General features: G+C 40.3%; 1 long non-coding RNA gene and 1 pseudogene across 1 annotated transcript in view; one reads left to right on the top strand and one right to left on the bottom strand.

The window, feature by feature from the left end:
• Nucleotides 1–343: 343 nt before the first annotated feature.
• Nucleotides 344–1040, bottom strand: LOC109445473 (GTP:AMP phosphotransferase AK3, mitochondrial pseudogene; annotated as a pseudogene).
• A 2887-nt stretch (nt 1041–3927) lies between these two features.
• Nucleotides 3928–9362, top strand: part of LOC141570672 (uncharacterized) — a 67788-nt gene continuing 62353 nt past the window's right edge. The window contains exon 1 of the long non-coding RNA XR_012494968.2: nt 3928–4002. This is a non-coding gene — a long non-coding RNA (uncharacterized LOC141570672). The remainder of the gene's footprint in view (nt 4003–9362) is intronic.

The following is a 9362-nucleotide window of genomic DNA, read 5'->3' as shown; positions in this document are numbered from 1 at the left end:
AGCTCACGCTCTAACTAAGCCACCCGTCTGCCCTCAAACACTTATTCTTACTGAACAAAAGTTAGATTACTACCAATTGCTCTTTTAATTTTGCTCTAAAAGAAGTTTTTAAAGTTTAGACAGCTCTGATATTTTTGAATTACACACCCATAGAAGATAGCTGGATGAAACACACGAGACAATTTCAAAAGATAAATCTTAATATCTGACTCATTTGGCATATCCTTACTATCTGAATAAAATCTGTAGCAATGAAACTAATATGATTTTCAAAGAATTCATACATAGTGGAGTCTTAGAATGACGAACTTCTAAATGAAAGAAGGTAGAGAGTCTCATCTTGCTAATCACGAGCATTTTTTTTCCCCCTCATAGGTAACTGATGCTTCTGGTGTATTTGTGGAAATTTTGTTTGCAGGAAAGCAGGTGTATGGGGCCAGAGCATGTTGGTTTCTGTTCTGAAGATTATTTCTAATATCTAATATAGTCAGTTTTCTGGTAATATTCCAGGACCCGTTTTCTTTTGTCTTCCTAAGCCTTCAGTCTTTTGATAAGCGTCTCTGGTCTATGACCCTCACGCTTAAGGAGAAGCTCTCCAGTCAGATCATCATCCAACCCAAAGTGTTTGGGAGGGTTGAATTGGAGGGTTTCGATGCACCAGCTGGATGAACTCAACAAGCAGCGAGGCGTTGCATGAGGAGCTCCGAGAGCACGTTCAAGTTCATCACCAGGTTTATCTGATAAACTCCAGGGCTTCGGCTTGTGGGAGTGTCCTAGGGAAACTACACAACAGCAAGCAATCCTGGCTGAGATTTTTCAGCTCCTGAACGGTCAGCTGAGACCTGACGTCGTCCGGATGAGCTGCCCCAGGTCCCTGAAAGCCTAGGCCCAGCGCACCAACTTCTGTGCCCCTCAGCATGTTGTCTCGGAGCAGGTCCCCAATGGAGAACTTCTTCAGCTTGAAGTGTTTGATGATGAGCAACAACAGGAAGTGCTTGCCTGGCGGGGGCGCCCATGATCACTGAGCGCAGAAGTGCAGGCGCCCCGCTGGTTGCTGTGGGGACAGAGTCCCAGAGAGCAGTTTCCAGGCTCTCGGCCTCACGTGGAGGGGTGCTGGCTTGGGTAGTAGGTGGTTGTCAGCTGTGGCTAGTTGGCCGTCAGCTGTAACCATTGAGCCATTGGCCACTAATATAACTGCCGTGGCTACGTTGGGGAGTCGAGGAGAGTTGAGGGAAGTCAGAGAGTCGGTCGGTTGGAAGAAAGCAGACAGCAGGTTGCACGTAGTGTGAATTCAGCCTCCTGTCAGACTATAGTGGTATGACTCCCCTACCTATGGTTCCTTGGGTGTTCCTTTTTGGCCTCACCATATCCTGCGTTCTTGTGTGGGGAGCGGGAGCTGAGACCCGGCATGACACCCCCTGTGACAGTTGCCCAGTGAGGGCCGGGCTGCAGGACCAACCGCTGAGCTGCAGCCTGGCATGCCCAGGGCAGCACCGCAAGGACGCATGCACAGAAGGAGTGACCTGCAGTGGAAATGGATATTTTAAAGTGGACACGACTGAAGAGCAAATTTGTAAACTGAAATACTGAGCCCACATTGTAGGAATACCCCACGATGCAGAATAGAGAGTAGAAGAGATGGTAAGTAGGAAAGGAAAATTAAGAAATGAAGTGTAGATTCAAAAGTTCCATCATTCACATGTAGAAAATGGAGAGGATGAAGGGATATAGTATGTCAATAAATAAAGAATAGACAAGAATTTCCCAGAATTGAAGAATGATATGAGTCGCAAGAATGGAACAGTCTGGAGCATCTAGAAGCAAATATTGGCAAAGATGTGGATAAATAGGTCTCATACTTCGCTGCTGGGGTGTCTCCACAGCTAATTTGGAAGACAACTGGGCAGTGACAACAAGTTTTTTAAAAAATTACTTCTCAGTATCTTCCTTAGACACTCACATGAAGGCAAGAAAGCATATATAGGATGTTCACTTCAGCCTTTTTCATAACAGCAAAAAATTAACAGTCTACATGTTCACTAATAAGAGAATGATTAAATGAACCTTAGCCATATTATGGAATATTATGTAGCAGCTAAAAAGATAGAGGCTGATTTCTATTGTTTTTTTAATTGTATTTTTTTATTTATTAAATTTATTGGGGTGACAATTGTTACTAAAATTACATAGATTTCAGGTGTACAATTCTGTATTACATCATCTATAAATCCCATTGTGTGTTCATCAACCAGAGTCAGTTCTCCTTCCATCACCATATATTTGATCCCCCTTACCTTCCTCTCCCACCCCCCACCCCCCACCCCCCTTAACCTCTGGTAACCACTAAACTATTGTCTGTGTCTATGAGTTTCTGTTTCTCATTTGTTTGTCTTGTTCTTTTGTTGTTTTTGGTTTATATACCACATATCAGTGAAATCACATGGTTCTCTGCTTTTTCTGTCTGACTTATTTCGCTCAGCATTACACTCTCAAGATCCATCCATGTTGTCACAAATGTTCCTATATCATCTTTTCTTACCGCCGAATAGTATTCCATTGTGTATATATACCACAACTTCTTTATCCATTCATCTATCGAAGGACATTTTGGTTGTTTCCATGTCTTGGCCACCGTAAACAAAGCTGCAATGAACATTGGAGCACACGTGTCTTTATCTCTAAATGTTTTCAGATTTTTTGGGTAGATACCCAGGAGAGGGATTGCTGGGTCATATGGCAATTCTATTCGTAATTTTTTGAGGAACCTCCACACTGCCTTCCATAACGGCTGCACCAGTCTGCATTCCCAACAACAGTGTATGAGGGTTCCTTTTTCTCCACAGCCTCTCCAACACTTGTTACTATTTGTCTTGTTGATGATAGCCATTCTGACTGGGGTGAGGTGATATCTCATTGTGGTTTTGATTTGCATTTCTCTGATGATTAGTGATGTTGAGCATTTTTTCATATGTCTATTTGCCATTTGTATGTCCTCTTTGGCGAAATGTCTCTTCAGGTCCTCTGCCCATTTTTCAATTGGGTTGTTTGTTTTTTTTGTTGTTGAGTTACATGAGTTCCTTGTATATTCTGGATATTAGGCCTTTATCGGAGGCACTGTTTGCAAAAATCTTCTCCCATTCAGTTGGTGGCCTCTTTATTTTGTCGATGGTTTCTTTTGCTGTGCAGAAGCTTTTAAGTTTCATATAGTCCCATTCGTTTATTTTAGCTTTTACTTCCATTGCCTTTGGAGTCAAATTCATGAAATGCTCTTTGAACCCAAGGTCCATAAGTTTAGTACCTATGTTTTCTTCTATGCAGTTTATTGTGTCAGGTCTTATGCTTAAGTCTTTGACCCATTTTGAATTAACTTTGGTACATAGTGACAGATAGCAGTCCAGTTTCATTCTTTTGCACGTGGCTATCCAATTCTCCCAGCACCATTTATTGAAGAGGCTGTCTTTTCTCCATTGTATGTTTTTAGCTTCTTTGTCAAAAATTATCTGTCCATATTTATGTGGTTTTATTTCTGGGTTCTCAATTCTATTCCATTGGTCTATGTGTCTGTTTTTCTGCCAATATCATGCTGTTTTGATTATTGTAGCCCTGTAGTACAAGCCAAAGTCAGGAAGTGTGATGCCTCCATTATTGTTCTTTTTTCTTAAGATTGCTTTGGCTATTCGGGGTCTTTTGTGGTTCCAAACAAATCTGATGATTTTTTGTTCTATTTCTTTAAAATATGAGGCTGATTTCTATATGCAACATGAAAGGATTTCTGAGACATTGTAAATACAAAAAATTGCAGGATATTATAATTTATGTTCAATTTATGTTCAAATATGATATAATTTACGTTTAAATATACCTATTAAGTTAACTGGGAAGCTGAGTTTCAAGTAGTGGAAGGATATGACTTGGTTTTTGTTTTTAAAAGGTTGCTCATCTGCAAGAATGGAAGCAGGGGGAGCCTTAGGAGGCTATTTCAACAGACCAGCCAGCAAAGAGGTAAGAAAGTGCTATTTTAATTTTAATGTTTTCAGTATGAGTGAGATTGAGCATCTTTGCATTTGTTCAGGGATCATTTGCATTTTATTTCCATGTAAATTTCTTAAACTGACAACTCATTTCCTTGGAAACATGATTTAGGTTTAGTTGACTCTACAAGTTGTGAAACAGATCCCTACTTTTGTCTTGGGCGACCCCGCTGCACAGGCCTGATACAGGCCATGCATGAGGTCCTGCTCATATGGTGCTAATGCTAATTAGAGGCAGCTGGGCCACCAACCCTACACCCACCTTGTTCTGTATCCATTCTTGAGCCACTTCATTTCTAAAAAAGATCCATAAAAATAATCTGATGGGTTGTGCTCATTTTATCAACAAGAAAGCTATTTCCATAGTAACAACAAAATACTGTTTCCAGAGAAGAAGCTGAATTTCTGTGTTTGTATTTTGTAGCAGCCGAGTACAACTGCTGCTCTAATATCTCAGACTTTTTAAAATGTTTTTGCTATTTGGGGTCTTTAAATAGTCATAGAATCTCTCTTATTGTTTCTGTCTTCAGAAGAGTTACACTGAATACCTAAGAAGATTCAAAAGGTATATGGATATTTAATAGAAATTTGGCCCACATCCTTCAGCAAAGGAAAAAAAAAGTTATGATTTGAAACGGTATTTTTCATAATACTAATTGATTTGCATAATAAAGCAGCACACTGTTACTGTCTGTTAGAATAACTAATTATATACACACAAAAAGCGATCCCAGCAAGGCCTTTCTGTCCTGGATAGATTTAGACTTCTAGTATATTCAACCTTTAATTGAGATATCTAATTTGGTACCAGACTCTGATCCCAGAATATCCCAGTGAGAGTATCTGCCGAGAGTGGGTAGCGTTCTCTTGGCTCCAGGTGTGAGTGGGAGAGGATGTGCTCTGCAGTGGCTCTGAGCAGGCACTGGATGTTGGTACTTGTCCTACTGCTATGCACGGAGTCATTTCTGACTCCTGAGACCAACTTGCCCCTTCCTCCTTTTCCAGACTGATGTCACTAAGCTGTTTGAAACTTGTTCTTAATAACATCTGGTAAAGGATTCTTTGACAAAAAAACGTAAAAACCAGTGACTGAGTATGTAATATCATCTAATATATTTGGCCTTGTTTAGTGCAAAAAGTCCAATCACATATGCCAACCAAATGTGATTGTGGAAGTTTCTTGAAACTTTCTAGGTATTTCTTCATAGTAACGGAAGCCAAATGGCAGAACAGTAAAAGAAAAACAGCAAGGGCTGTCCTAGTTTTACAATACTCATCATTTGGAGGTGAATATATCCAAGGTAATTTATTGTCCATTCCCTAAGGGAGAATTAGCTGTTTAGTGTGTCCAAGGAGACAGAGCTAAGAGCCACAGAGGATAACAGTTATGATAATCATTCATTCATTGATTCAGCAAACTTTCATTAGGTATTTATTTATCTGTGTGGCTAGTTGCTCTAAGCACACAGGACGCAGCTCATGAAAAAGAATGAAGCCGGAGTGTCCTCATGAAGGTGACCTTCTAGTGTGTATTATGGGCCAGTGTTGCCCAAAGTGTGACAGCTGCTTCTTTGGGGACTGGGAGATGATTTTAGGTCTCTGACAAAGAATGTTCCCCTCCTCAACCTCTGGTTTTGAGAAGTGTTTTATTTTTTTTTTTAACTATTTTATTATGGAAATTTCAAAGATATATACACTTAGAGAGAGAATGGTATAGTCCCAGGTATTCATTATCTAGTTTCAACAGTGGTCAATCTAATTCTAGCTGATTGGTCATTTTGCCAATCTAATTCTAGCTGATATTTTTTCCTGGACTTTTTTCCAGTCTTGTTCTAGATATTTTTTCCTAGAGTATTTAAAATATAACACTTTTTAATTTAATGATGAATACGTATGTTTTAATGTGTATAAGAAAAAAATGGAACTGGCACATCAAACCTAATACGTCAGTGTATTCTCCCTTAGGACAAACTTGACTATACATTTAAGTTTTAAAACAGCTGTACACAGATATGGCAAAGTTCAACAAGGGAGTACATAAATGACTAACATGTATGAACTATTGTTAGAAGCAACAATCTTCCCTCTCTCAGTGAGGTTAGGATGATTAAAGGAAGTTCCTTCCTCTGTATAAAATGCTTAGCACCATGCTGGGCACATGATAAGCACCTACAAAGGAGAAGATAACATTGTTTTGGGACGGCGTCTTTGATTCCAGAGAACTGATGCTGGCTGGCATTACCAAGCATTTACTGTGTGCAGACACTGTGGGGAGAGATTTACATATATTATCTCACTTTCACAGCTACACTATGAATAGATGTTATGATCCCCAAGTTTGGAATTAATCGAGGTTCAAAGAGATTAAGTAATGTAAGGTTACAGAGCTGTAATACTAAGTGGCCGAACTAGGACTTGAATTCAAGCCCGTCTTCCTCCAAGCCCATGTTGGTCTTCCACCCAGCTTCCCAGACAGCCAGGGCCCACTTCCCGACCAGCGGGAGGCAGCTGGGGAAAGAACTAAATACTGGAGTTTGGTGGCCTGATGTAAGCCTGATGCTTCCATTTGCTAACGTTGTGACTTTGAACAGTTCACATCACTTATTCTGAGCCTGTTTCTTTGGCATAACACAGGGACAATAATACTAATGACCCAATTTGCAAGTGCAAAGTGAAGTAATTTTTATGGAAATCTAACATCAGAGGCACTGAATAAATGTACTGTATTCAAAGGCCATTATCAGGGCCTGTGATCTTGAGTGACCCCCTTCCCTCTCTGGGTTCTTGGCCTCGTCCTCAGCTGTACAGATGATGAGGTTGGCTCTTAACTCCTGCTAGGGAGAACATTCCAGAATTGTATTCCCATTGTACCACAACAAATATTACTGACTCTGAAGTTAATGAAAATAACTAGATAAAATTCTATTGTGTGATTTAAAAAAAAAAAAAAATTATTTAGAATTGTCTTAGTCTGGATTCCTTAGAAAGCAGGGCCCGACAATACTCTGTTGCTTTGTTAGGGAGTGAAGTCCCAAGGAGCAGAAGCTAGAGACATGAGAGACACCAGAGGGAAGGAGGGACAGAAATCTGAGCAGGCATAACTCAGCTGGTTGCCACTAAGTGCTATTGATTGCTCTGTCTCACAGGACCATGCTCTGAAAAGCTGCATCTTACGACAGTCTGTCTGGAGTGAAAGAAAGAACGAATTTTTCTACTTTCCATTTCCCATTTGGCAACATTTTGACCATGAGTTGTTAATTCCTCTGCAATTCTGGGTTGTGCAATTCTGGGCTTTGAAGCAAGGTCCCCTGTGTCCCACATCTTGGTGTTAATGGGAAGCCCAGGATGGGAGGTGAGAGTTGTGTGGCACGGGTATGACTCTGGGCTCTGGGAGGGTATACCTGGAAGAAGTAGTTGGAGCTGGTGGCCGTGGTGGCAGTTAGAACAAGAGACAGATGAGGCTGCACGGACCTGAAGTGGTATAGGTGTGTGATAAAATAACATACCCAATCAACTTCCAAACAGAATCTAAGGGGCTTACTTCATAAAATAAGGATGCAGATGAAAGAGGAAATAATTCATAGAAATAAAGAAAAGAACTTTCGTATCTTATTCTGAAAAGGGAGGGTAATAATAGTACTTCCCTTTGGTTTGTTGCAGTTATAGAATGAATTCAAGAAGTTAATATTTATAAAGCATTTAAAATATATATGGTACATGAAAACCACTAAGCAGATATTTCTTTTAAAAAATAAAAGTACTAGCTACATGAGCTTAGATAGTTTCTGTAACTGAAACTATAAGCTTTCTAGCAGCTAAGGGAAAAGGGAAATATGGCAGGTGTCATAATTTACATTATTTGATCAAAACGTGCTGTCTAATTCTGAAAGAGAGCCAAGAATTTACGTGGCATGAAAACCTAAAAGGAATTGATCCCAAGGGACATTTAAAAAAGGGAATGAATAATGTTTTCAAAATGGTTTAAGTATAGCTAATTCTATTGCTGATATTTTACCAGAGATAGCTATTTCTTCTGGAAGCTAAGATAAAGAGGTTCAAATTTGTAGTCTTTTGATGTTTTACTCTGAATCAGTGGTTCTCAAGCAGGGGCAATTTTGTCTCCCAGGGGACATTTGGCGATGTCTGGTGATATTTTTGGTTGTCACAGCTTGGGACGGGAGGTTGGAGGGTAATGCTACTGGCGTCTAGTGGACAGAAGCCAGGGATACTATTAATATTGCATGGGACATACCTACACTATCATAAAAAAATTATTTGTCGTTTATCTGAAATTCAAATTTAAGTATGAACGCTGTGTTTTAATTTGCTAACTCTAGCAGCACTAGTTGCTAAACTCCCTACAGTGCAGAGAACAGGCCTCCACAGCCAAGGATTGTCTGGCCCCAAATGTGAATAATACTGAAATTGAGAAACCCTGTCCTAAGTGAAGTATAGATCTCCACGTACTTTACTAGAGGAATGGAGACATGATATGGATGTTAGAACACTTTTGCTTAGTCAGACTTTCTTTTGTTTAAGATTAGTTAGCTGACAGTTTCACATCAGAACCCCTGGCCTCAGCCTAGCTTATTTATGTCCATGATGCTGATGGAAGCTCAAGTCCTATCTCCAACAAACAACTGACAACATGGACCTTGTATAGGAAGCTTCTTGAACACCCGCATTGCTCTTTAAATAACTCCTATGTATACCAGTAGTTTGACACTTATCACCTACTGCCTCGTCTGCTGACTTGGAGAGATTGATTGTGTAAGCAATCAGTTAATCCAGAAATATCTATCCAGATTGACATTGGGTAAGGTGATTTGGACAATAAAAAAGAGGCAGAAAATAGAGCCTGCAGTACCCAAGGGGCTTGCATTTCAGTTGCAGGGGTAATTCAAGGGAATAATATTCTCGGAGGGTACTTGCAAACCACTCTTCGTGTAGGCGGAAGTACAGGTTTGTGGGTTGACTGACACGTTGGGACAGGGAGCAGAGTGAAGTCCGTTTTCTTGATTAGGTTGTGAGGGTGGGCAGTTGTCAGGCTCCGAGGAGGTGTGGTCTTTCCAAGGAAGGAGCCCCAGCTGGCACAGGGCCCTGGAGCAGGGTGCTGGAAAAGAGTTGGTGAAATGTCAGAATTTTAATCCCCTTTTCTCCTAAACTCCCTTCACTTCTCTGGCTGCCTGTCGCAGAGGCTCACATCACACTGCCTTTTGTTTTGTTTTGTTTTTGTTTTTTGTTTCTTGTTTTCATGTCATAGGAACCAAATGATACATCACAAAGAAAATATTCTCTAAGCAGAGCTGGAAAAGGCCACAACGTAAACTC

Source organism: Rhinolophus sinicus, chromosome 3 (assembly GCF_057876585.1).
Source record: "Rhinolophus sinicus isolate RSI-liver-muscle chromosome 3, RSI-T2T, whole genome shotgun sequence".
NCBI classification, from domain to species: Eukaryota; Metazoa; Chordata; class Mammalia; order Chiroptera; family Rhinolophidae; genus Rhinolophus; species Rhinolophus sinicus.
This window is presented reverse-complemented; position numbering and strand designations above follow the sequence as displayed.